This window comes from Eleutherodactylus coqui, chromosome 7 (genome assembly GCF_035609145.1).
Source record: "Eleutherodactylus coqui strain aEleCoq1 chromosome 7, aEleCoq1.hap1, whole genome shotgun sequence".
Lineage (NCBI taxonomy): Eukaryota > Metazoa > Chordata > Amphibia > Anura > Eleutherodactylidae > Eleutherodactylus > Eleutherodactylus coqui.
Genome location: NC_089843.1, coordinates 53,776,301 through 53,801,738, shown reverse-complemented (window position 1 = coordinate 53,801,738; position 25,438 = coordinate 53,776,301).

Here is a 25,438-nt window from a genome sequence, read left to right as displayed (position 1 = left end):
TTGGCTTCTTCTCGCAGTGTTCCGGGAGAAAAACCGCCCGTGTAAAAACACCTATTAGAAACAATGGGTTCTTTTCATGTGCGATTTCAGTGCATCTCACAACGCACAGAAATCATGTGGGGAAATGGCCCTTGTAAATGCACCCTTAGGCCTCATTCACACGGCCATAGACGTATCTCAGTCGCATAATAAGCAGCGTATTTATGCGACCAAACTACATATATTCCCTGAGTATTTCAGCCGTTTTGCTGTTTTATTGCATGTGTAAATATGCAGTGTATTTACGGAGGTGGAGTGAGAGGCTTAACTTCTGCATGGTATTGGTACCCCAGTCCTCATAGGCGGGCAGAGGGCTCCTCATGGGCAGGTCCAAGACACACTGAGTCAGGATTGGGCTAGGTTTAAAAGTAGGCCCATGTGGTTGCTGGAGCCCTTAGAAGACGAGGAAAGCATCAGTAACCATCCGCCTCCATTATGCTGAATAACTTTATTTGAAACTGGAACAGTTGAGCTGTAGGTTAAACTGTTTATTCTCCTGTCACTGGGCTGTAATTAGTGACAAATTGACAGCAATTAGCGTCTCTCTGTGCAGCTGTGCCACTTACAGTTCACAATATTCAGGAAAGACAGTCTCTCATGTCCTGTTTTAGCACAATCAGATCCCACAAGACAGGTTCCTCAGGGGCAGCCGCTGATGTCCCCTCTCTTCTCCATGTCTACAGGGACAGCGACTACACAGTCCGTAGGGCGGAAAGTCGTGGAGGAGCAACACACACCAGCATACTACGGATACTCAGCCGCCCACCAACTACTCCCTCCTTCCAGCTTTGGTCATAGATAGCGAGGTAAGAGGAGAAGCCTGGTCACACCCTGAAGTCCCATCCTAAACATACTTGCTTATGCGAAAAAACATTTGCTCAAGCATAACAAATGTTTGCAAATGAGTGCGAATTTGCAAGGGGGGGGGGGGAACTCCTACTTAATGATGAACTTCATTGACAAGAAACAACTTTGTAAACTTAGCAAGTAAATTAATAATTCAGCAGATGCAAACACAGACATCTCAGTACTAATTGTTCCATGTATCTCTGGCCATATTGGTAATGGGAGGCCTTAAGCCCAATTTACACACAAAGATGATTGCTCAAAATTCGCTCAAAAGACAGTTTGACAGTTTTGAGCGATCATTTTGCATAGCTACTAATAGGCACTAATGTCCATTAGCGGCTAATTAACATAATTTGCATGTTAATGAGCCATCAGGAGATGTATTTACAGAACAGCAGGTGGTCTGTTCTTTAAATATACGTCCTTTGTTCTCCCTAGGGCTGCCGGCTAATAATAATGTTATCAGCGCTGTCCGCAGAGAACTCAGCATGCGGTCTCTGCTATCACAAACAATGGATTTCATGTTCACATGAAATCCATCGTTCAGCATAAAAGTAAACGATGGTAGGATTTAGACGCAATGATTATCGCTCAAAAGCCATCATTTGGCCGAATTTTGAGTGATATAATCGTAACTAAATGGGCCTTTAGAAATGAGTTGTGAGGACTTGTTGGGTATTTTGCAGGCTGTAAACGGAGGATAAGGCTTACTTCATATGCGAGCTTTAATTAGGGGAACACAAAATGACTTTTTTGTTGAGCGTATCTCGTGACAATGGAACAAAATTCAGCTTTTATGTGAGAAATCAGGCCATTAGTATGGAAAACATATGGTTCTGCTTTGAATCAGGAAATGTGATACTGTGCTATTTGAGTCTTATCATTTTCTTGGCTTTTCAACCCTGATACTGAACATGCTTTATCATAAAGAGCCGATGCACAGAGCCGGCTGTTTCCATGAAGGCTGACATAGCTGCATGAAATGAATGGGCCCATTGTACTGGGTTTAATATTATGGTACCAAAGGTGACGAAGAAGTAGGCACACACACATATATACAGTCAACCAGGGGTGGGATACGCTCTTGGCGTGCCCAGGGCAGACATTCCAGAATGCTCCCACGCCCCACGTAAAATATACTTTTTGTGTGCGATACGTCTGTATAGAAACGTGTGTTGAAATTCACCATTCCCAATCGTTTGTTCGAAAGGAGATAAGCTACAGCCAAAGCAGCCTGAGAGTAGGCCATTACCTTTACCTCAACAAAACTATAGTTTATAATTGTTTTACTGCAGTTATTTCATGTGTATGGTCAACTTTAGGCTTAGACCACATTGGTGTCACGTTCACGTTCACGTTTTATTTGCCTTGCCTACAAGAACGCAATCTATTTAAAGGCTTCGACAGATGAGCATGTTGTGTAATACACTCACTCCTGTGTAGAGAATGAGTGTATTTTGGGTATTTGCACCGGCACAGCTTGATCACATGGGCAGAGGGATCACCCCGCCCTGATTTAAAAGTCTAATAAGCCTAACGAGGTGCCGATGATCGCTGGTATAGGCAGTGTTTAGGGCATAACCGCATGTGCAGATGTACGTTTTTACGCACCTCCCATAGACCTCTATTGGGCTCTTTGGTGTGCAAATACGCCCAAAATAGAGCAGGCCCTACTTTTTTGCACCCACAAAAAAAGTGGGCGCAAAAAAGAAAATGTGAGAATGAACCAATTAAAATCAATGGGTTATATTTTCCGCATTATGCGGGTGGGATTTTTCAACGCACAAAAACAAGCAAAATCCCACTTATCTGTCAAGGCCGTAAGGCTGGAAGATAAAGGGAAGGGTTATACACACGATTGGACACCGTTCACACCAAACATAAACTGAACGTGCACGCAACAAAGGAAAAAGAAGGACATAGACCCTACACCAATACCAAATGGTCAAATACTTACCAAAAGTACTACAAAAACAGATGAGAATATAAATAAGTACAAGGGTTTTTTTGGTTTTTTTTGGCCAAAGTACATAAACTCGGTGTCTATCTGTTGCCTGAAGAGCAACAGCGCCACTAGACTTAACATGGGAACTTTGACCTGGCCCGACAGGCTGCTGACTTGGGACATGCTGGAATATGTGGTACATGTCAGTATTGGTGAAGGTGGTGGTGATGGTGGCAGCTGAATTTCTGTTCTTCACTTCCCACTCCTGGCTCTGAAGCCCGCAACTCGGTTATCATTTGCAGAGGAGAGGCCTGAAGTAGGTGTGTTACTGCCCCTACACAAAACTGCCCATCTGTGCTTAGAGACTAATACATCAACAGGGAGGCAAATGGAGGAAGGGGCAGATACAGCAGCGGAAGAGGGTGCAGGATGAGGCTGACTCTTTGTCTTCTGCCTAGTTGGACTCTCCATGGCAGCAGGTCATGAGAGTTCATGTGCCTTTTTATACATGTTGTGTTGAGGTTGTTCACATTCTTGCCGTGTTTTAAACACTTACTGCAAAGCTTACAGATGACCGCTCTTCTGTCATCACATGCCACTTCAAAGAAAGCCCAGACTGCATAAGTCCTGTAAGCAGACCTAGCTGTGGGCCTGATGTTGATGCTACTGTGGCTAGTAATAGCCGATGCTGATGGTACAACCTTTATGCTTGTCTGCGACACCTTACTCTTTGTATAACTTGTATCTTTGTGTTTGGGGCAGAGCAATTGAATTCCCCTTACCCCACTACTATCTGGATAAGGCCTGCAAATAGTTTGCAGTAGGCAGACTGGTGACTTTAAACACCATCTAAGCCCACTGACACTCACTGTGTGCATTTGCTGTTTTCCTGTTTGCGTTTCTTTTAGTTTCAGATTAACAAAAAAAAAAAAAACAACACCAATTAAATAAGCTTCAATCCCTGGGAGACACAATATGTGAGAAAGAAGGCCACAGAGTATAGCTTGTATATTTGTGAGCTGTTCCTCTTTGGCACATCATAATTAAAACCCTAGCTGTGTATGGTCTGCAGATAATTTGTAATGGTTGGACTGGTGACTTTGAATGACGTCTGAGGCCACAGAGAACTGCAATATTCTCCATGCGAAAGCTTAGTTTGTCTGTCTGCTTTGCTGCTATATATGTTGACAGCAGCCAAAATACACACTCTCCCAATGTACAGCCCGGGTTTCATATAGGCATATAAATGTGGTGCAGCGCTGATACTCAAAATCGTGGGAACAAAGATGCGATTTTGACCCGATTTTCTCTCGGCAAAATCGTGATCGCCCATGTGAAACTAGCCTAAAAGAGATATACTGGCTGGGGTTCAAACTCTGTTCCCCCGAGTGGTAGTAAAGTGTTAACCCCTTAACCCCTTACTGCTCCAGGGCATAAGTTTACGTCCTGGCAGTGGGGTACTTCCCGCAACAGGGCGTAAACCTACGTCCTGGGGATAGCGCGAGATCACTTATGATCTTGCGTTATCCCGCAGCAGGAGCCGGTTGTCAGTCATAGCCGGCCTCCTGCTGCAACAGCGGCGGGTGCATCGGAGATGCGCCCCCCGCTGTTAACCCCTTCCCTGCCGCAATCTATGTAGATCGTGGCATGGGAGGGGTTCACAGAGGTAGCACTCCCTCTGTGAAGTTACCGGGCTCTCGCCATATAATCGCAGAGAGCCCGGCCTGTTGCCATGACAAGAGGATGCCAGACACTGGCGTCCTATATTGCCATAGCCTGTGATCGCTGTATAAGCGATAAGGCATGGCAGGGCAGTAGCCCTGCCATGCCTTATCACAGCGATCATCAGTGCAGTGTTGTAAGTCCCTCAGAGGGACACAAATTGTGTAAAAAAAAAAAGATAATAAAAATGAATAAAAAATAAAAATGTAAAAAAAGTAAAAAAAAACATTTTTTATGCTTTTTCTCATATTAGCATAAAAAGAGGTAAAAAAAATTAACCCCCCCATATTTGGTATTGTCGTGTCCCTAACGACGTGTACAATAAGTTGCACATGGTTTTGACTGTGCACGGAAAAAACGTAAAAAGAAACGCTGAAAAACTGAGGCAAAATGCTAATTTTTAGCATTTTGCCTCCCTAAAAACGCAATAAAAGTGATCAGAAAAGCTGTATGTACCCCAAAATGGTACTGATAAAAATTACAGCTCTTCTCGTAAAAATTAAGCCCTCACAGAGCTCCATACATAGAAAAATAAAAAAGTTACAGGACTTTGAATGCAGCGATTTAGAAAAAAAAAAGTGGAAAAACCTAAAAAAAAAGTAAGAATTGTGGTATCGTTGTAACCGTACCGACCCGCAGAAAAAAAAGGATTGTGTCATTTATGCTGCATGATTAACACTGTAAAAAAAAAAAAAACATGACAGAATTGATGCATTTTCTCTCCCTGCTATCATAAAAAAAAGATAAAGTTTTACAATATAGTCAATGTACCCAAAAGTGGCACCGATAAAAACTACAGTTCGCCACGCAAAAAACAAGCCCTCATACGACCGTATCGAAGGAAAAATAAAAAAATTATGACTTTTGAAAAATGGAGATGAAAATCCGCCAAAAATCGCTGCGTCCTTAAGCCCAAAATAGGCCGTGTCCTTAAGGGGTTAAAGGACGGACTGCATGATTTATATTTCTGTTTAACAGTACTGATCTCTTTACAGCATTGTTGTTACCATTCTCTACATTGTTGTTATTTTGTATTGTGCATAGAGTAGTATTTATCCTACCCTGTTTCCCTGAAAATAAGACATAGCATGATTTTCCAGAATTTTTGAGGATGCTTGAAATATAAGTCCTACTCCAAAATTAAGCCCTGCTAACAGTCAATTTAAATAGTGTCCAGGCAGCTATACATGTAAAAAAGTTAAACCTTTTTGAACAAAAATTAATATAAGACACTGTCTTATTTTCAGGGGGAAACACAGTAGTGTATACAGTAGTTAGCTGTAGTTACTGTCAGGTAAGGCCTCCTGCACACAGGCGGGTTGGACCTTGCACATGGGATTCCCGCAATGGAATTGGACCCGGTGCCCGGCCGGTGACCCCTGCTTACCTGTCCGCCGTCTTCTCCTCTGCTGCTGATGTGCCGTCCGACAAGCCGGCACTCATGTGCAGTACAAAGGACGCCATCGCTATTAATATTGCATATTTTGTAACTCCTTCTGCTGCATCATATACTGAGTCTGTGTTGCGATACCAACCACCCACGACACCGGGGGATGGCTGGGATAAAAGAGAAGCTGCAGAGAGCCAGGGATAGTCCTGCAACAGTCTGCTACCACTTTGCATATTGTGTCCTGCTATATCCAGCACCCTGTTTCTAAAATAGTCCAAAAAAAAGTCACAAAAATGTATTACATTCACACTTTAAAATGATTTTAATTGCAGATTTTTATGAAAAAATGTCTTCTACAGGAACTATTAGGACAATATAGTCCATGGATGCAGCTACAAAGCTCCATTCTTGCAGTTTCCCACACACTGATGGCACAACCTTCCTGACGGTTCCTATAACACATCTCTTCAATACCACTTTGTTTTTCGCTACCTCTCTGTTTGCCTACTTCAGCTTGTGCGAGAACCCCTGGCCCTTCTATTTTTTGAGTGAGCTAATTCTTCATCCACAATGGGATCTCCTGTCCGAAAACTTTAGATGTATTTGACTTACAGAGTGTCATTGACGGCCGATGAAAAGAACCTTTGTTTGTCCTCTAAGTGATGTTTTCAACCACCTAGAACCTGCATTGGGATTGCTTCAAAGGATCCATAAATTGAATAATGCCTGCAGACTTGGGCCCGGCATTGGCAATAAACACGTATGTATGAAATGTGCGCAATGTTTGTACGGAGCGCTGTGTGAAACCGGGATTCAGGAGGATTTCTCAATGTATATTATTCTTCATTCATGACGCTGATTAGTATAGTAAGACCTTCGCACAGCCGCCAAGGTCACACACCATAATTAATCATCCTTTGTTTGGGTTGTAAGTTTGTTTGCTAATTGAACAATACCGCACAATCCATTAATCTCAATGTTTGGCGCTCAACAATACTCCGAAGGAAACATTTGTAAATGTGCCTATTTATATTTTTGGGAACGCTTGCCTTTAATATTCAATGGTGGCTGGAAATAGTCGGTTGCTGCAATTCCGAGCAAGAAGTCAAGTTTCTGCTGCCAAAACTAGATATGAAACTATGTGAGGGTTTTATAATTTCACCTCTACACTGAATGGACACTTTATTAGAGACCCCGACACTTTTACAATTGGAGCTTCCCTGTATGGAAAATAGACCCGTGACCCTGGAGGGCGGCATAAAATCAAGTGACATATGTTCCGTGGATCAGTTTCAGTATGAATTCACATTAGAATGGGAAAATCCAGCAAACGGAGCAACTTCCAACAAGACCTGGTCCTGTGGATGTAAAAAACTTGTCTGAGAAAGGGGTCAAAGGAGGATGTCAAGAATCGTTCTGATGAACAGGAGATGCAAAGTCAAGGAAATTGCAGCTGAATACAATGCTGGTGCTCTGACTAATGTGTCTGAATGTACAACTTGTAGTTTCTTAGCACAGATGGGCTATAACAAACAGACAACCAGTTCCAGTGGCTAAAGAAACCAGAAAGGCCAGACTGCAATGGGTTAAAGAGTGCAAAAATGTAATCACTGAGCAGTTGTTCCATGTTGATGGGAGGGTCAGAATTTGGTGCAAGTGGCATGAATTGACGACCTCTTCCTGTTGGCTGTTCAGAGCATGTTAGTTACTCCAATTAATTTGCAGCAATTGCAAGAAGCTTCCTTTCCCCATGGGCCAATATTCCTGCATACTGATTTCAACACCTAGTGGAATCCCCACAGTCCCCAATTTCAGTCCTGTTGGCCCATGAGGTCTGACTAATGTCCTGATTACAACTATATCTGCACCCTCAGCATACAGATACAATTGAATGCAATGATGAAGCAGGGAGCTGTCAGTTCCCTGCTCCACCATTCACCCAGTCACTGCTGCTACCCATGACTTCATAGGTGTAATGTGATGACATCATCAAGCAGATATGATGCAATGACCAGCACAGAATGGCGGAGACCTGCAGAGTGATATACTCCATGGGAAATGAGCTAGGTAAGTATTCATTTTGCTATTTAAAGGAGCATTTTTTCTGTGTGGGGGTACTTAGAGGGCATCTCTATTACTTTGGGGCATTGTACTGTTATAAGGGCACTAAAAGTGCATTACTACAGACATGTCTGTGTGGGCATACTAAGGGAGCATCCTTACTGTGTGGGGGCACTTTGGGGGCCTTATATTGTTGTGAGAGCATTAAGAAGGCATCATACTGTATGTGGAAAGTACTAATTGGTGATCTGTGAGGGAAACACTAATGAGATGTCTAAACTGTGTGGAGACACTATTTCTGTGTGCCACACAAAATAGCACTATAAAAGTGTCTGGGACAAAATAGGTGCTATTACTGTGTGAAGCACTAAGGGGGCACTATTATTGTGTGCAGCACTAAGGGGGCACTATTATTGTGTGCAGCACTAAGGGGGCACTATTATTGTGTGCAGCACTAAGGGGGCACTATTACCGTATGAAGCAGTAAGGGGGCACTATTACTGTGTGAAGCACTAAGGGGGCACTATTACTGTGTGAAGCACTAAGGGGGCACTATTATTATGTGAAGCACTAAGGGGGCATTATTACTGTGTGAAGCACTAAGGGGGCACTATTATTATGTGAAGCACTAAGGGGGCATTATTACTGTGCGAAGCACTAAGGGGGCACTATTATTATGTGAAGCACTAAGGTGGCATTATTACTGTGTGAAGCACTAAGGGGGCACTATTACTGTGTGAAGCAGTAAGGGGGCACTATTACTGTGTGAAGCACTAAGTGGGCACTATTACTGTGTGAAGCACTAAGGTGGCACTATTATTATGTGAAGCACTAAGGGGGCATTATTACTGTGTGAAGCACTAAGGGGGCACTATTATTATGTGAAGCACTAAGGGGGCATTATTACTGTGTGAAGCAGTAAGGGGGCACTATTATTATGTGCAGCACTAAGGGGGCACTATTATTATGTGAAGCACTAAGGGGGCACTATTACCATGTGAAGCAGTAAGGGGGCACTATTACTGTGTGAAGCACTAAGTGGACACTATTACTGTGTGAAGCACTAAGGTGGCACTATTATTATGTGAAGCACTAAGGGGGCATTATTACTGTGTGAAGCACTAAGGGGGCATTATTATTATGTGAAGCACTAAGGGGGCATTATTACTGTGTGAAGCACTAAGGGGGCACTATTATTATGTGAAGCACTAAGGGGGCATTATTACCGTGTGAAGCACTAAGGGGGCACTATTATTATGTGAAGCACTAAGGGGGCACTATTACCATGTGAAGCAGTAAGGGGGCACTATTACTGTGTGAAGCACTAAGTGGACACTATTACCATGTGAAGCACTAAGGGGGCATTATTATTATGTGAAGCACTAAGGGGGCATTATTACTGTGTGAAGCACTAAGGGGGCACTATTATTATGTGAAGCACTAAGGGGGCATTATTACTGTGTGAAGCAGTAAGGGGGCACTATTACTGTGTGAAGCACTAAGGGGGCAATATTATTATGTGAAGCACTAAGGGGGCACTATTACCGTGTGAAGCAGTAAGGGGGCACTATTACTGTGTGAAGCACTAAGTGGGCACTATTACTGTGTGAAGCACTAAGGTGGCACTATTATTATGTGAAGCACTAAGGGGGCATTATTACTGTGTGAAGCACTAAGGGGGCACTATTATTATGTGCAGCACTAAGGGGGCATTATTACTGTGTGAAGCACTAAGGTGGCACTATTATTATGTGAAGCACTAAGGGGGCATTATTACTGTGTGAAGCACTAAGGGGGCACTATTATTATGTGAAGCACTAAGGGGGCATTATTATTGTGTGAAGCAGTAAGGGGGCACTATTATTATGTGCAGCACTAAGGGGGCACTATTATTATGTGAAGCACTAAGGCGGTATTATTAATGTGTGAAGCACTAAGGGGGCACTATTATTATGTGCAGCACTAAGAGGGCACCATTACTATATATTACACAAAGGAGGACACTACTACTATATGGAGGCACAAAGGGGACTGGGCAGGATTCGGCTGGGTTAGAGGTATGGCTTAACGTTTAAAAAAAAACAAAAAACTGTTCCACAGCAATTATCCCTCTTTTCGTTGTGTCAGAGTTGGGAATTATGTACCGTCCACCACTGTACAGCATGCAATAAACCAGCAGTGCCAACAAATTATGAGGTTTTGTAACCTAGGAACTAAAAGAGCATCGGATTTTGTAACCTGAGAGCTCACAGGAAGGAAGCTTGGGATATGATTGGTGCATAAGACTTGAAGTAACGCAGGAAGAGTTTGTAATAAATAAGTCAATGATTTTCAGGGAACTCGACATTATGTGTACCTACAGCTGTACACTGTCCTACCAGAAGTAGTTGGATACCTGCGCAAGAAGCAACAGTAGTATATATCCATATGTGTTAATACCTAGTGGGGCTCCTTTGGCCCTAATGACATCAGATACTCTCCATGACATACTTTCTACTAATGTCTGATACACTTCAGCTGGTATTTCCCTCTATTCATTCTGCAAATGTCTCTCAAAGAAGATGGTCGCTGTTTATATATTTTCTGACCCAATGTTCGTCCCAAAGATGATCAGTAGGGTTCAGGTCGGGACCCTGTGCAGCCAGTCCAATCGTGGGACATCTGTATCCTCAAACCAATGTAAAACAGTGTTGAATTTGTTACAAGGCGCGTTATCTTGTTGGAAGTATGGTCGACCATTCCCAGAATATTACCACATTGTCAGCAGTACATTATTGTCTAGAATGTCACGGAACATCTCTGTGTTCATGGGTCTTGCCACTACAACCAACGGACCAGGAACATGCTACGTAAAACATCTCCAGACCATAACGGAACCTCTGCCGTAATTAACTCTTGGCACAAACACTCAGACAAAAGATGTTCCCCGGGCATTACCCACACCCAGGTACATCCGTCTGATTTGAATATAGAGCAGCGTGATTCGTTACTTCATGGAACATTTTTCCATTGCTCAACTGTCCAATGACAACACTCCTTGTGCCATTGTAGACAGGTCTATGCATCTACTTTGAGAGAACTTGCCAGACATTTGCAGGATGAATGGAGGGAAATACCAGCTAAAGTGTTTTAGACGATAATATATAGTATGCCACATAGAGTATCCAATGTCATTAGGGCCGAAGGAGGCCTACTAAGTATTAGCATATGTACATAAATACTACTTTTGATTCTTGCTATAGCTGAGCAGTTACACTCCCAGGGATGTTCCATCATTAAACTCTTAAGCATTGTTTGCTGTGCAGTAAATCCATCTCACAGTTGGCTGGTGTATAAAGATACATACATGCTGGTATGACTATAGCGTCCTCTCATTTTATTCACAGTTCTTGGCAGAGGATCACAGACTTAGTGATTTTAGAGTACCCTGTTCCAATTATATGTACTTTAATATGCCTCTTCTGGACGGTTCCTATTGTTCTTTTTTAGCTGCCCATAGTTACAATGTAGCTAGTATACCCCAGAGCTATCCATTGTTATATTCCTTATTGTATATTGACATGGGAATATATTGCATGCTTTATGCTTGGCTGTGCATGGTCCTGTTTTCCTTCTATAGAAGACTCTGGTTTTGGCTCAGATTTCCAGTCATTGTTACAAAGCTTGTTAAAAAGTCTGACATTGACTTGCAGGAATGCTGCCTTCCAATAGATGGCGCTGTAGAGGCATTGTAACATCTTCCCTTTGTATATTAAATGTGTCACCCATAGGCTAAAGTCTAACCATGATAGCAGATCCATCATGGAAAAGGCTCAAAATGTATCTCTTATATCATACTTGTCTATGGTGAATAGCTGCCACTGTTAGGCATCCATTACAGCCTCTGTGACTTGCAGGAATGCTACTTTCCAATAGGTGGCACTGTAGAGGCATTGTTCCATAGAACTATTTGCATAAACTTGGAAATTGTGTGAGACATTGAAGAAAGTAAACTGTGGGCTACATTGCAGATTTCAGTAGTTCCTGCTATTTGGGAGACAGAGTGACAGTGGGTCCCCTTAATATGGTAATTTATAGGTCCCACTGTGCTTTCTTAGTAATTTATAAGCCCCGCTCTGCCTCTTTAGTAGTTTATAGGCTCCCTGTACTTCCTTAGTAATTTATAGGCCCTGCTCTGCTCTCTTAGTAGTTTATAGGCTCTGCTTTGCTCCCTGATTCATTTATAGGCCCCACTGTGTCCTCTGAGTCATTTATAGGCCCCACCATGCCTTATTGATTTTAAAGAACGTGCACTGGATCAATCTCACCATGATTGTGACCCCCCAGGCTTAGTGTGCCCCGGAACCTGTTTTGGTTTGCCAAGTGTTGATGCTGAACCAGGATGATGCTCTAGACTATAGGTTGTGTTGTTGTGGTGTCTTTGACACCTCATGAGATGTTTGGCTAATTTCAATAAGTAAGGTATCCTCCTTCCCTGTCCCTGCATCAGCCATGACAGAGAAGGGGGCTGGCTTAGTTATTAAAATGACCTTAATAAGCAGACTCCTGTGATGACGTATTGGGCAATGGAAGGGCCATTCCTTATGACCCAGAGTGGGGAACCAGGCCATATATGGAGGTTTTGACACGCTGGACTGGGTGCACTCCCCACATAACATTAGAATGAATCACTACCATTGTTTTCCTCCTCTGTCCCTGTCTTCACCAATATACCCGATATACCTAAGTAAGGCGGGTTTCTTAAGAACTATTGTTGACCGGAGGGTACAGGGTCTGGTGTCAATGGTTGTATGCTGCTGTAGTGTTCCCCTCTTACAATATTGCTAATACAAAGGTTCATTGGTTACCAACATGATTTCTCAGCCTGGGTATGACACTTTTTTTTCCTGGACTCTCCAGTGTACCCCTTGTAGCAGAGCTCTCTTACTCACTCAACCACAGTCTTACCCAGTGTGGTCCGAATCCGGCATTAATCTATTATATATTACAACCATGCCCATGAAGCAGAAAAAACCCACACTGATTAACATAGTAAAATCCGAGCTAGGGGCTGTCAGCATGACCCAATCCAGCGAACCCGAGATAGTAGAGCCTTCTACCACCGGTCTCACTTCACCATAATGGCTCTTTATGAGAAATTTGGACTGCAAATCCTTCTGGATCCTAACCAGAGAGTGATTATAGATTAAATGTCTTCTAATCATGGTGTAAGCCTTCTAAAAACATCTTACCGTCTGCCAACTTTATTCGCTGCTAGTTTGTCAAATTGCTATTCTTCTGCCTGGAAACTTCAGAAGCTCTCAGAGATCTTAATAGAGCTTTTATTGAAATTATTAATACTTAAACAGCTGGAGATCCCGAGAGATTAAAGCGCAGACCAGAACAGGCACTTGGAGACTCGAGATTTTCTTCTTCTCCTCCTGTGTGTACCGCCGATTCATTGAACAGTCTCCAAACATGGCTTTGATGCAACATTTATCTTCCACACCGCGGATGATTCACAACACCCTTTTCTGCGGCTAATGGCTATCGAAATATCTTAATTGCTAATCAACTTTTTCTGCGGCGAGCAGGTGTTGGGAGGTATTTTAATGACACACTTAGCGGAATACTTAAAATAAAGCAGGCATGGTCCTTTTCATGCTGCCGAGGATTACTGACAAGTTGAATAGATTTAATCAAAATGCATTTTCATCGAACGAAATGAAAGGAAAGGAAAATAGAAGGAGATAGAGATAAGCCTGGAATCTGGCGTGTGAAAGCATTCAGATACAAAAGACATGGAGGGTTCTGTAGACTACAGTGTTAATGTATATGAAACTAAAAGCCAAGGGTGTATGCAAAATAAAGGCAGCCCATACAGGCCACCTACAGAGGGGGGAACCAGCCGTCGTTGGTCCCATCCTGAAGATCTTTATCTTGGGTGGCAGAATCTGGCACCATAATGGGGTGCTGACTTTATTCTTGCTATGGTTCCTCCTTGCTTCCCTGTTACAAGCGTTTTGTCTCTCCCTAGGTACTTATCCTCCTTGTGGAGATTCATCTGGTAGGAAGTCTTTAGGGTAATGCTCCCTGGGATGAGTATGCAAATTAGATTTCCAGCAGATGCCAAAAAAACTGTCTTTCTTGTGCCAACTATAAGGGGCTACCCTGCCTCTGGTTTTGCTTATTGGGTTGGACCCTGGCTTACATAGGAGCAATAGAAAGACAATTTCTTCCTTCTACAGGAATGTTATTTTACATAGAAGCATTTATAATTGGAAAATTGGAGATATAATGTGAAAAAAACACTTTTGCAACAGCGGTACAAAAAGGGCCTTCTGTAATGCATTCTGCAAAAGATATCCCAAAATACATTACGTGTTACAAAAGTAATTTGTGGCAACTACAAGAAGCTCTCCTGCCGCATGAGCCAATGTACCTGCAGAACAATCTTAGCACCTACGGTAGTAGAATCTACGCTACGATGAATGGCTGTGGCTCTGAGACCTGGGACAGATGGGTAAATGGAGTGCAGGACAAAAGTGAAGATAGCCGCTCCTCCATCAAAACAACGCATAAAAAAATATAATAAAGTCAGTACTTCCAACAAATAAATATTCCCTTTTGTCTTGCACTCTATTCCCCTTCTGTCCCATGTATACCAGGTGCCTTTCTCTGAATCCATTTGGAGGGCATAGGCTCCAAGAGAGGTGTCATTTAGAGTTAAGAAGCCATCTAATAAGATGGATGTGGCAGATGGGTCCATACGTTTTGCTCAAAATATACACTAAGACCCTTGCATTTTTATGTGGTTGGTATAAACATTTGTGCCATTTTATTCAGATATTAGATGTGTATGAGTGCTCTAGCTTGTGTTTCTGTTACTGTATTTGTTGCAGACATGGCTCATGTGCCCCTTCTGTAACAATCCGGGTCAGGTTGGAGTCTCTTGTTGCAACCAGTGCGGATAGGTAGCGTAGTCAGGGAAGCCAGAGGTGGGTACATGCGTAGATATGTCAGGAAGCAGTATGGAGGAGAAACAGGTGGGAAAGCTTGATTACTGGCTGGGAGCACAATAATCTTGCAAGGAACTGGAGGAAGGGCCAGGCTTTTTTTTTAGGAAGTCCCATTAAGGAACAGGGTGGGGCCAGTCGGGAGACAGGAGCAGGAGCTAGGGATAAGAACAAGGTTATGCAGAGTAGCTATCTAAAGGGCTGGATAGCTCAGTAGCTAGAGCCACCGCCTGGAGCACAGGAGCTCCTGGGTTTGAGTCCTGACACCTTCACATTTAATTGATTTGTTGGAAGTGCTAACTACCCGAGGTCCAACATGCTACTAGATGGGTGTCTTTAATACATAGTAACATAGTATGTCAGGCTGAAAAAAATATATATGTCCATCTAGTTCAGCCACTTAAACCACAATGTTGATCCAGAGAAAGGAAAAAATATTTCCTCATTTTAGGGGAAAAAATTTTTTCTCAACTCCAATCTGGTGATCAGAATAAATCCCTGAATAATAAAATGTCCATTCAGTGTAAATACGGTGAATATAGAGAATAATAGCGCAAATATAGAAGACCCATGGCTTCAGATGACGTGAGTTGAGAAATTTTTGCTGACAAGATCCTCCTTGTGTTGCATTTGTGTCATTTTGCCGCCGCTGAGATCCTTTATTCTCAGCAAGCTGTGTGATCTATAAAAACACTGAACACGACCCCCCCTCCTTCCTTCCTGGTACGTAATGAGCTCTGTTACCTGCTGCATCGATTTTCCACAGTAATGCTGTCAAACTACGTCCGTCTAAGACTGATAGCTTCATAATACCTGGGTTATATTTAGCCCCGGACGGTCGGACAAACCGAAACGCCGCATTTATTTAGATGCTTCGGTAAAACAGGATATTTTCACTCCGGACCCTTCCCCCACTAAGAGCTGGGATGGTCTTTATACCACTAAATGGGCTTAATAAGGAGGAATCCAGATCTGTGAACCCTGGAACTGATTTTGCAGAATCATCAGGAGCAGCATAGATAGAGTTTTTGTTCATCTGGTCTATTGATTCCTTCATTTTTGGATTTGGCTGAAACTGAATTTTAATTGTATAAATTATTGAGAGTGGGCAATGTTAACCCTTTTATGTCTGGAGTTATTTTGAGCAAAATCTCCCTTATTATAGTGCTTTTTTTTCTTTATTTTTTGTAACATATCTTTTATTTGGGATTTCAAAAGTTTACACTGAAAATGTACATAAAGAACAATGAAGAGATGCATTTGCCATGTATGAGGCTTGGGGCACGTTCACAAGTAGCGGAAATACTGCAGGTTTTCCGCAGCAAAGAATTCCGCGTCAAATTCGCCACGTCAAGATCCACAGCTCATTTCGGCCTGCCGCTCTTCTTACCTTGCAGTGAGCTGCCTCTACTGAGCATCATGGCCATTAGTCAGTTGATGCGGAATTCAGTGCATCACCTGCATGGTGGTCGTAATGCCTAGCAGTTGCTGGGTGAGAGCAACTCCATGCACTGCCAACTGTGAGGTGAGAGGAGTCCGCAGCAGATTTTCAGTCTAAATTCGCAAATCTGTATTTGATGTGGATTTGGCCAGAGAAATCCGTAGCATTTCCGATACATGTGACCATACCCATAAGGTATAGGCTTAATTTCAATGATTGTCATTAAGGCCTCGGTCACACGAGCGTTTTTTCCCGCGATTTGCGCATGCGCATGCGGTCCGTGTAGATATAGACCCAATGCTTCGCAATGGGATCGGTCACATGTCCGCTTTTTATGTGGATGTGTGATAAATTATAGGACACAACGATTCGCAGAACGCACCTATCTGCGTTCTGCGCATCGTTGTTTTCTATATATGCGCTCAATGGGGCCGGCGGCAGCAGCGCCGACCCCATTGAGAACATATACTTAAAGATCGTTCTCCTCTGCCACAGCTGTAACAGCTGTGGCAGAGAAGAACGATGTTGCCCATTGAATTCAATGGAGCTGGCTTAAAATATAAGCCCTTCCCTGAAAACCATCCTAAAATGTGTAAAAATAAAAAAATAAAAAAGTATACTCAACTTTTTCCTGCAGCCGGAGTTCAGCCGTGTCCGCCTGGCAGTTCTCCTGAGCTGCTCTGTGTAGTATTCAGCAGGCGGGGATTTAAAATCCCCGCCTGCTGAATGGGCTGCCTCTGATTGGTCACAGCCTCACCAATCAGAGGCAGCTCTCACTCACCCATTCATGAATTCATGAATGGGTGAGTGAGTGCTGCCTCTGATTGGCTGAGGGCAGGGACCAATTAGAGGCAGCTCTCAACTATTGAATTACATTAAATCGGACATGTGATCGATCCCATTGCGAAGCATTGGGTCTATGCAACAGCTGTGGCAGAGGATAGCAGGCAGCGCTGGGCCGTTTCGCCGAAAACACTGTTAGCTGCAGATTTTTCGGTGAATCGTCGGCCCCGGTCACGCGATTTGCGGATGCGCATCCGTCATGCAATCCGCAAGTCGCGCGAAAAAACACCCGTGTGACCGAGGCCTAAGTTTGTAGACCTGGAAGACTGGACAACAGGTGGAAAGCCACATTGCAGAGAAACAGAGCTAAAATTACTGAATGTCAAATATCAAAAGGTCCATCGATGGATATCAGCCATGATGAGTATTTACCAGGCTAGTAAAAATAACTACAATATAAATTGGATAACTATTCAGAAAAAACAAACATAACGAAAACTTGAGGCATGCAGCATACAAAGAGGGTTATGCACCTTATATAATAAACCAAATAAGTATACAATACCCACTGCTAAATAAAACAATGAAGAACATAGAATTAGCTAAACCCAATGAGAGTCAACATTTGTACCCATTTGTAATCCAGCTGGTCTAGAATAGAGGCTTTCATTTTCATTCTTAGTCCGGCCCCCAAAACTTTTGATGTCTTTAGGACAAATAGGGCTTTTTAATTGGCTCAAATTTAAGGCAAATGTTTTTAACTTTGTAGGTCTACAAGAGTACATTGAGTCCATCAAGTTCAGCAGTGGGTCAGCATGGAGATGGAAGGAGGAAGGTGTAGAGATGGAAGCTCTTACTCAGCGTATCAATACAGTCCATGGGAAACACTGGAAAAAAACTTGCTGCAAGAATTCGTAGGCCACAGCCAATAGGGCTAAGAATCAAGTTGCGTCCGAGACTCTTGGGCGCAACTTACATTGGACAGACAGCACAGGATCACCACATGCTGTCCAATGCACGAATAGTGGACATCTACTGTCGTCTGTGAAAAAGACCAGAATAGGACATGCTGCGATCATTTTTACATGAAGCATCAGTTCCATGAAAAAAATTGCTTCTGTGAATGGCTTTGGGTCCAAGGTCGCTCTGAGTTTATTCAGTTACAAACTTGGACAGAACTTGAATATAAAAACCACCCTTGTGAATTAGGCCTTAGGTGGCAAACAGTTTGGTGGTAAATAAGCAGGAGTCTACTACATGCTCACAGAACCTTTACTAATTTGCACACAAAGTCTAATATTCATAGACTCGGTTCACAGCCACAAAGACAATACAAGGGTAGCTGGCATCACCGTGTTGGTCTTTCTCGTCACTGTTTCTATTTCAGCATAGCAGCTTCCAATCCTAACTGCTCCTCCGGTTCAGTTTTAGATGCACCTCCCTCTATTACAGTAGAAGTGGCCCCTCAGCCAATCACTGCCCAGAGGGCTGGCCCATCATATCTGTGACAAAGGAGTCCAGGATGTAGAGACTGCCGGGGGACCTGGGAAACATCAATATGGGAGCTACAGGACTGAAGTGGGTTAACATTTTACTTTTAACCCCTTCCTGCTGCGGCCCTTTTTTTGTTTTTGTCATATTTATTTTTTCTCCCCACTTTCAAAAAAATCATAACTTATTTTTCCATCGACAGCTACATAAAAGCTTGGTTTTTTTCCTGGACAAGTTGTATTTTTCAGTGGTACCATTTAAAATATCATAAAATGCATTTGAAAAATTTCAAAGTGGGGTAAAATAGAGAAAAACAGCAATTGTACCAATTTATTTTTCTGGCGTTCACGATGCAGTAAAATGACATGCTATCTTTATTCTGTGGGTCAGTGCAATTAAAATAATACCACATTTATATAGTTTATTGTACTGCTTAAAAAATTCCTTTAAGAAGAATTTTGCATTCTGTCGTCATGTTTTGATCCCCCTTAACACTTTTCCTTGTTTCATCAATGGTGTTGTCTGAGGGCTTGTTTTTGCGGGTTGACCTGTAACATAGTAACATAGTATGTAAGGCCAAATGAAGACAATGTCCATCTAGTCCAGCCTGTCCATCCTACTGTGTTGTTGATCCAAAGGAAGGCAAAAACCCCAAGGAGCAGAAGCCAATTAGCCCTTTTGGGGGAAAATTCCTTCCCGACTCCCTAATGGCAATCAGACTAATCCCTGGATCAACCCCTAATAGTTCCTACCTGCCTGTATACCCGGATTAACAATTAACCTAAGATTTATATCCTGTAATATCCTTCCGCTCCAGAAAGATATCAAGTCCCCTTTTAAACTCCTCTATGGATTTTGCCATCACCACATCCTCAGGCAAAGAGTTCCACAGTCTCACTGCTCTTACAGTAAAGAACCCCCTTCTGTGTTGGTGATGAAACCTGCTTTCTTCTAGACATAGCGGATGCCCTCTTGTTACCGTCGCAGTCCTGGGTATAAACAGATGATGGGAGAGATCCTTGTATTGTCCCCTCATGTATTTATACATAGTTATTTGGTCGCCTCTTAGCCTTCTTTTTTCTAAAGTAAATAATCCCAGTTTTGATAGCCTCTCTGGGTATTCCAGTCCCATCATTCCATGTATTAGTTTAGTTGCCCTTCTTTGAACCTCCTCCAGCACTGTAACATCTTTCCTGAGCACCGGTGACCAGAACTGTGCGCAGTATTCCAAGTGGGGCCTGACAAGTGCCTTATATAATGGAAGAATAATGTTCTCGTCCCTCGCCCCTATACCTCTTTTAATGCACCCCAAGACTATATTAGCTTTTGCAGCAGCTGACTGGCATTGGTTGCTCCAGTTTAGTCTACAATCCTCTAGTACCCCCAGGTCTTTTTCCATATCACTTTTCCCTAGCTGTACCCCATTTAGTGTATATTGGTGACATCTGTTTTTGTTGCCCATGTGCATAACCTTACATTTATCAACACTAAACTTCATTTGCCATTTTTCTGCCCAAGCCCCAAGCTTATCCAGGTCCGTTTGTAGCCGTACCTTGTTCTCTGTTGCATTGGTTATATATATTATATAATTTTGTGTCATCTGCAAATATTGATATTTTACTGTGCAGTCTCTCTATCAGGTCATTGATAAATATATTGAACAGAATGGGGCCTAATACTGAACCCTGTGGCACCCCACTAGCAATGGTGGCCCAATCGGAGTATGAACCATTTATTACCACCCTCTGCTTTCTATCTCTGAGCCAATTCTTCACCCAGATACACACGTTTTCACCCAATCCGAGCTGTCCCATTTTATATATCAGCCTATTATGTGGCACGGTGTCAAATGCTTTAGAGAAGTCCAGATATACAAGATCAATAGATTCTCCCAGGTCCAGCCTAGAGCTTACTTCATCGTAGAAGCTGATCAGGTTTGTCCGACATGAGCGCCCCTTTATGAACCCATGCTGGTGAGGAGTTATTCCGTTGTTCTCCTTGAGGTATTCTTCAATGGCTTCTCTCAGAAACCCCTCGAATATTTTTCCTGTTACTGAAGTGAGACTTACCGGCCTGTAGTTACCAGGCTCACTTTTGGACCCCTTTTTGTAAATTGGAACCACATTGGCAATGCGCCAATCCAGTGGTACAACCCCGGTCTTGATAGTATCCACAAATATCAGATATAGCGGCCTAGCTATCACATCACCTAATTCCCTTAGTACCCCTGGGTGTATTCCATCTGGGCCTGGCGATTTATTGATTTTAATCTTCTTTAGTATTAAACTACTTCTGTAGTTTTTATTGATACAATTTTGGGAGTACATACAACTTTTTGGTCACTTTTTATTTAAGTTTTTTTCTCAGAAAGTAAAAACCACAATTCTGCACTGCAGAATATATTATTCTGACGGCATTTATTTCAAGATTAACAATGTGATATTTTAATAATTTGGACTTTTAAGGGTGCATCAATGTCACTTTTAAATTTTTTTTCAATGTGATGACTGGGAAAAGGGTCGGTTAAAGTTTTAATATTTTATATTTTTTCTAAGAAAAAAAACCGTATTCAACTTTTTTTCAGTCCCTAAAGAGGTCTTGAAAATGTAATCCAAGAGTATTACATTATGCTGTATTCTGACTGGCAATCATTCATAGCAGCTCTGGGGCTTGAGAAGGCCCCTGACTACCACGTCACCCAGATGGCTTCCTGCAATCTCATTGTGGGGGAAGGGGAGAGGTTTTCAGTACTCAGAAGTGTTGAATGGGTCATTTAAATGCCTCAGTTAGAATTAATAGCGGCATTTATAGGCTTGACATGGGAGTCCTGTTCAACAGAACAACGGCAGTCTCAGAGGTGAGATCCCCACCAATAAGCAAGTTATCCCTAATCCTATGGATAGGGGATAACTTGTTATTCTAGTACAACCTACTTTAAAACTTTGGCATTTTCCCCACACTTTAAGAAAAATACGATCTACCGCCTTCCGAAATATTTCATTACCTACAACTTAAAAATTTTGTATCCTCTCTCCTCCAAGATACAAATTCCCCATTATCATAACTCCCTTTGAAACATTCCGACTTATATACCCGCGAGCAAAAGGCCTCATCTCACAAATCTACTTGAGGCTAGTACATACCTCGTACCGTGCACAACTATTTTATGTATCTAGATGGGAACAAGATATAGGCAATACCTTAGAGGTGGACGAGTGGTCCCAGATATGGAGATCGACCAACTGTGGTGCTCGGAATACACTAATGTTGAAAACGTCATATAAAATTCCACTGCATTGGTATTTAGTTCCCACTAGAATAGCACATGCAGTTCCAGGCTACTCCAGAGATTGCTTCCGGGGGTGCTCCTCCCCAGGAGACTTGTTCCACATATGGTGGTCCTGCCCTCGAGTCAAAAGACTCTGGATTAGGACATATTCCCTAATTGATTCAGTAACCTATCATAACCTGAGAAAAAAACCCCTGGGAAGCCCTGTAAAATAAGAAGATCAAAAATATACCCCCATCTTCCAGAAAACTAATCTTGTTCTTCTTTTTAGCCACAAAGCAAACTATCGCTAAATCTTGGCATAAGGCTTCCCTGGACTTCTCTGAGGTTAAGCGCCGTATGAACTGGTATCTAGTTAATGAAAAACTAACATCAATAACAGAAGACAGGTATGATGGGTTCCTGATAGAGATGAGCGAGTATACTCGGTAAGGCACATTACTCGCGTGAGTAGTGCCTTATGTGAGTATCTCCCCGCTCGTCTCTAAAGATTCGGGGGCCGGCGCAGGTGACAGGTGAGTTGCATCGGGGAGCGGGGGAAAGAGAGGGAGACAGAGATCTCCCCTTCGTTCCCCCTCCCCCCCCCCCCCCCCCCCCCGCTCTCCCCCGCCGCTCCCTGCCCCCCGCCGGCCCCTGAATCTTTAGAGACGAGCGGGGAGATACTCGGATAAGGCACTACTCGCTCGAGTAATGTGCCTTAGCGAGTATACTCGCTCATCTCTAGTCATGAAGGGTGTATGGAATGGCCTTGAGAGCTGAGTTTGCTCCATACCTTTTGGCTATCAGCTGTTTTTGACAGCTAATAGTTAACTGCTGCGATCGGGGTCAGCTCTGATCATGGCACTTGATTGTGGTGGTCAAAACTCATGTGCCTAAACAACCATCCAGATTGTGCCTTACCCAGTATACTCGCTCATCCCTACTTCCTGAGCATTTGGACCCCATGGATAGATTATGCCCTACCTGCAACGGGGGTTGGCCCAACAACCTCTCTATAAGTCCAAAACATAGTCTTACAGCTCCCCCACCCCTTTTGGGTAGTCACTGCAAGAGAGAAGACTCCCCCTCTCTGCTGATACATCCCCTGCTCCCTCCTCTTCCCCTCTGATCTTTATTGGCCCTGGCCATGCCATTGTTAACAGTGAATTGCTACTTGAAATACAGCAGAAAACTCTGGTTCCATTGGAACACCAAAACTTGGTATTGTTTATCAAACCAGATCAAATATTCTTATTAGTGATGAGCGAGCATACTCGCTAAGGGCAATTGCTTGAGCGAACATTGCCCTTAGCCAGTACCTGCCCGCTCGAGACTAAAGGTTCGGGTGCCGGCGGCGGGCAGGGAGCTGCGGGGGAGAGCGGGGCGGAACGGAGGGGAGATCTCTGTCTCCCTCTCTCCCCCCCCCCCCGCCCGCTCCCCCCTGCTGACTGCCACAACTCACCGCTCCCCCGTGTCGGCACCCGACCTTGTCTCTCGAGCGGGCAGGTACTCACTAAGGGCAATGCTCGCTCGAGCAATTGCCCCTAGCGAGTATGCTCGCTCATCTCTAATTCTTATGTGATAACTTTTTTATAATATGCCAACATAATTTTTCATACTGCTATTTCTTCGTCTAATGAAAAATTTTCAACAAAAATTATTGTTTGGTTTTTTTAAAAAAAACTTTGGCATTTTATTTTAAGGGCTAACTTTTTAAATTATTTTTATTATTGGCATTAATATTATTATTCCATATTAAATAAATTATTTTTAGGCTTTTCTTTGATCATTCCTGTATATTTTCATCTATATACGGTACAATCCTTTATCCTGCCATTTGCGCCACATTTGCATCACTTTCACAATGATGTCATGTATTGGCACATTCTAGCTTTTTTTTATGCATTTGGAACAACATGTTCCACCACTGCTATTGTGTTTTTTTATGTGATCATTATGTCATTCTGGCTGTGGAAGATGTAATTAATATAGCATTCTGCACATTGTTAATTATAAGCATTGTTCCCAGATTGCCAGCATGGAGGTGAATCATATGGATTTGTTTTTCCTACGCATAGTAAATGGTGCTACCATTGCCAATCACTTTTGGACAGCTGCTTTGAACATACTGGCAGGGTGTGTTCCAAATGACGGTAATTGCTGCCAGCCTACGGCACAAGTGGCTCCGCAGTGCGGTTCTCAATCACCATTCACTGTGATTCAGGTTGAGTCTTGTTTAAACTTTCGTTGGGATACACTTGTAATTGTGTGTTACTGTATGATGTCTAAGTGACTTTTTTGATTTTTTTTCTCTCTGTAGTGGAATGTGGTTATTATCTGTCTGAAATAGTAACAAAGAAAGTTGTTAATGTTTTTTTTTTTTTTTGGACCGATTGGATTGCAATTGTTAATATTCACAATAGAAAATGTATATTATAATATATACGAAGGTGAGTCAAACATTATCAACGCTCTGGCTGCAGAATTTATTTTAATCCACTTTCAGAAAAGACAAATACATTATTTTTTGACATAATCTCCTGGCTTTTCAATACACTTTTTGTCCATCTATCAATGAGCTTTCATATTAATTCACTAAAATATGTTTTTGGCTGTTCTGCGAGCCACGAACGCACTGCTGTCTTCACCCCTTTGTCAGATGTCAGTCTGCGTCCTCTTAGGGCTTCTTTCAGGGGACCAAACAGGTGATTGTCGGAGGGGCAAGATAATGACTATAGGGGGTGCTTTAGCAGCGGGGAACAGGGGGGAGCCCTCTCTCTCTCCCTCTCCCCCCCACTCCCCGCTGCAACCCCCCACTCACCCACGGTGCTCCCCGAATGTTTTTGCCCGAGTACGGAAGTACTTTTTCTTAATCTACTATCACTCATCTATCCAACTGAATCAGTTCCCATGCACAGGCAATGTTGTCATCAGTAGTGGAAATAGACGAGCGTCCAGCTTCTTCTTCATGGCCGACACTTGTGCACCTTCCTTGAACTTCTCTATCCATTCATACACACTTCTTCCTGGCAAAACACTTTCTCTATGCTCTGCACAAAGTCTTTGATAAATATCAGCACCAGACACACCCTCAGACCACAAAATTTTTTAAAAAAAATAGGTTCTTCAGTAGCTGGAGTATGTGGTATAAATACCTATGTCCAAGCTGCTGCAGAACATCATAATACATCCTTCCTTTGTTGCAGAACATCATAATACACGCCTCGGCTGCTGAAGAACACCATTATATACATGTTTGCAACTGCAGAACATCATAAGGGCTCGGTCACACAAGCGTTTTTTGGTCCGATCTGCAGACGCACTTGCGATCTGCAGATATATAGACCAATGCATCCCAATGGGAGCAGGCACATGTCCGTTCTTTATGCGGATGTGTGATAAATTATAGGACACAACGATTCGCAGAACGCGCCTATCTGCGTTCTGCGAATCG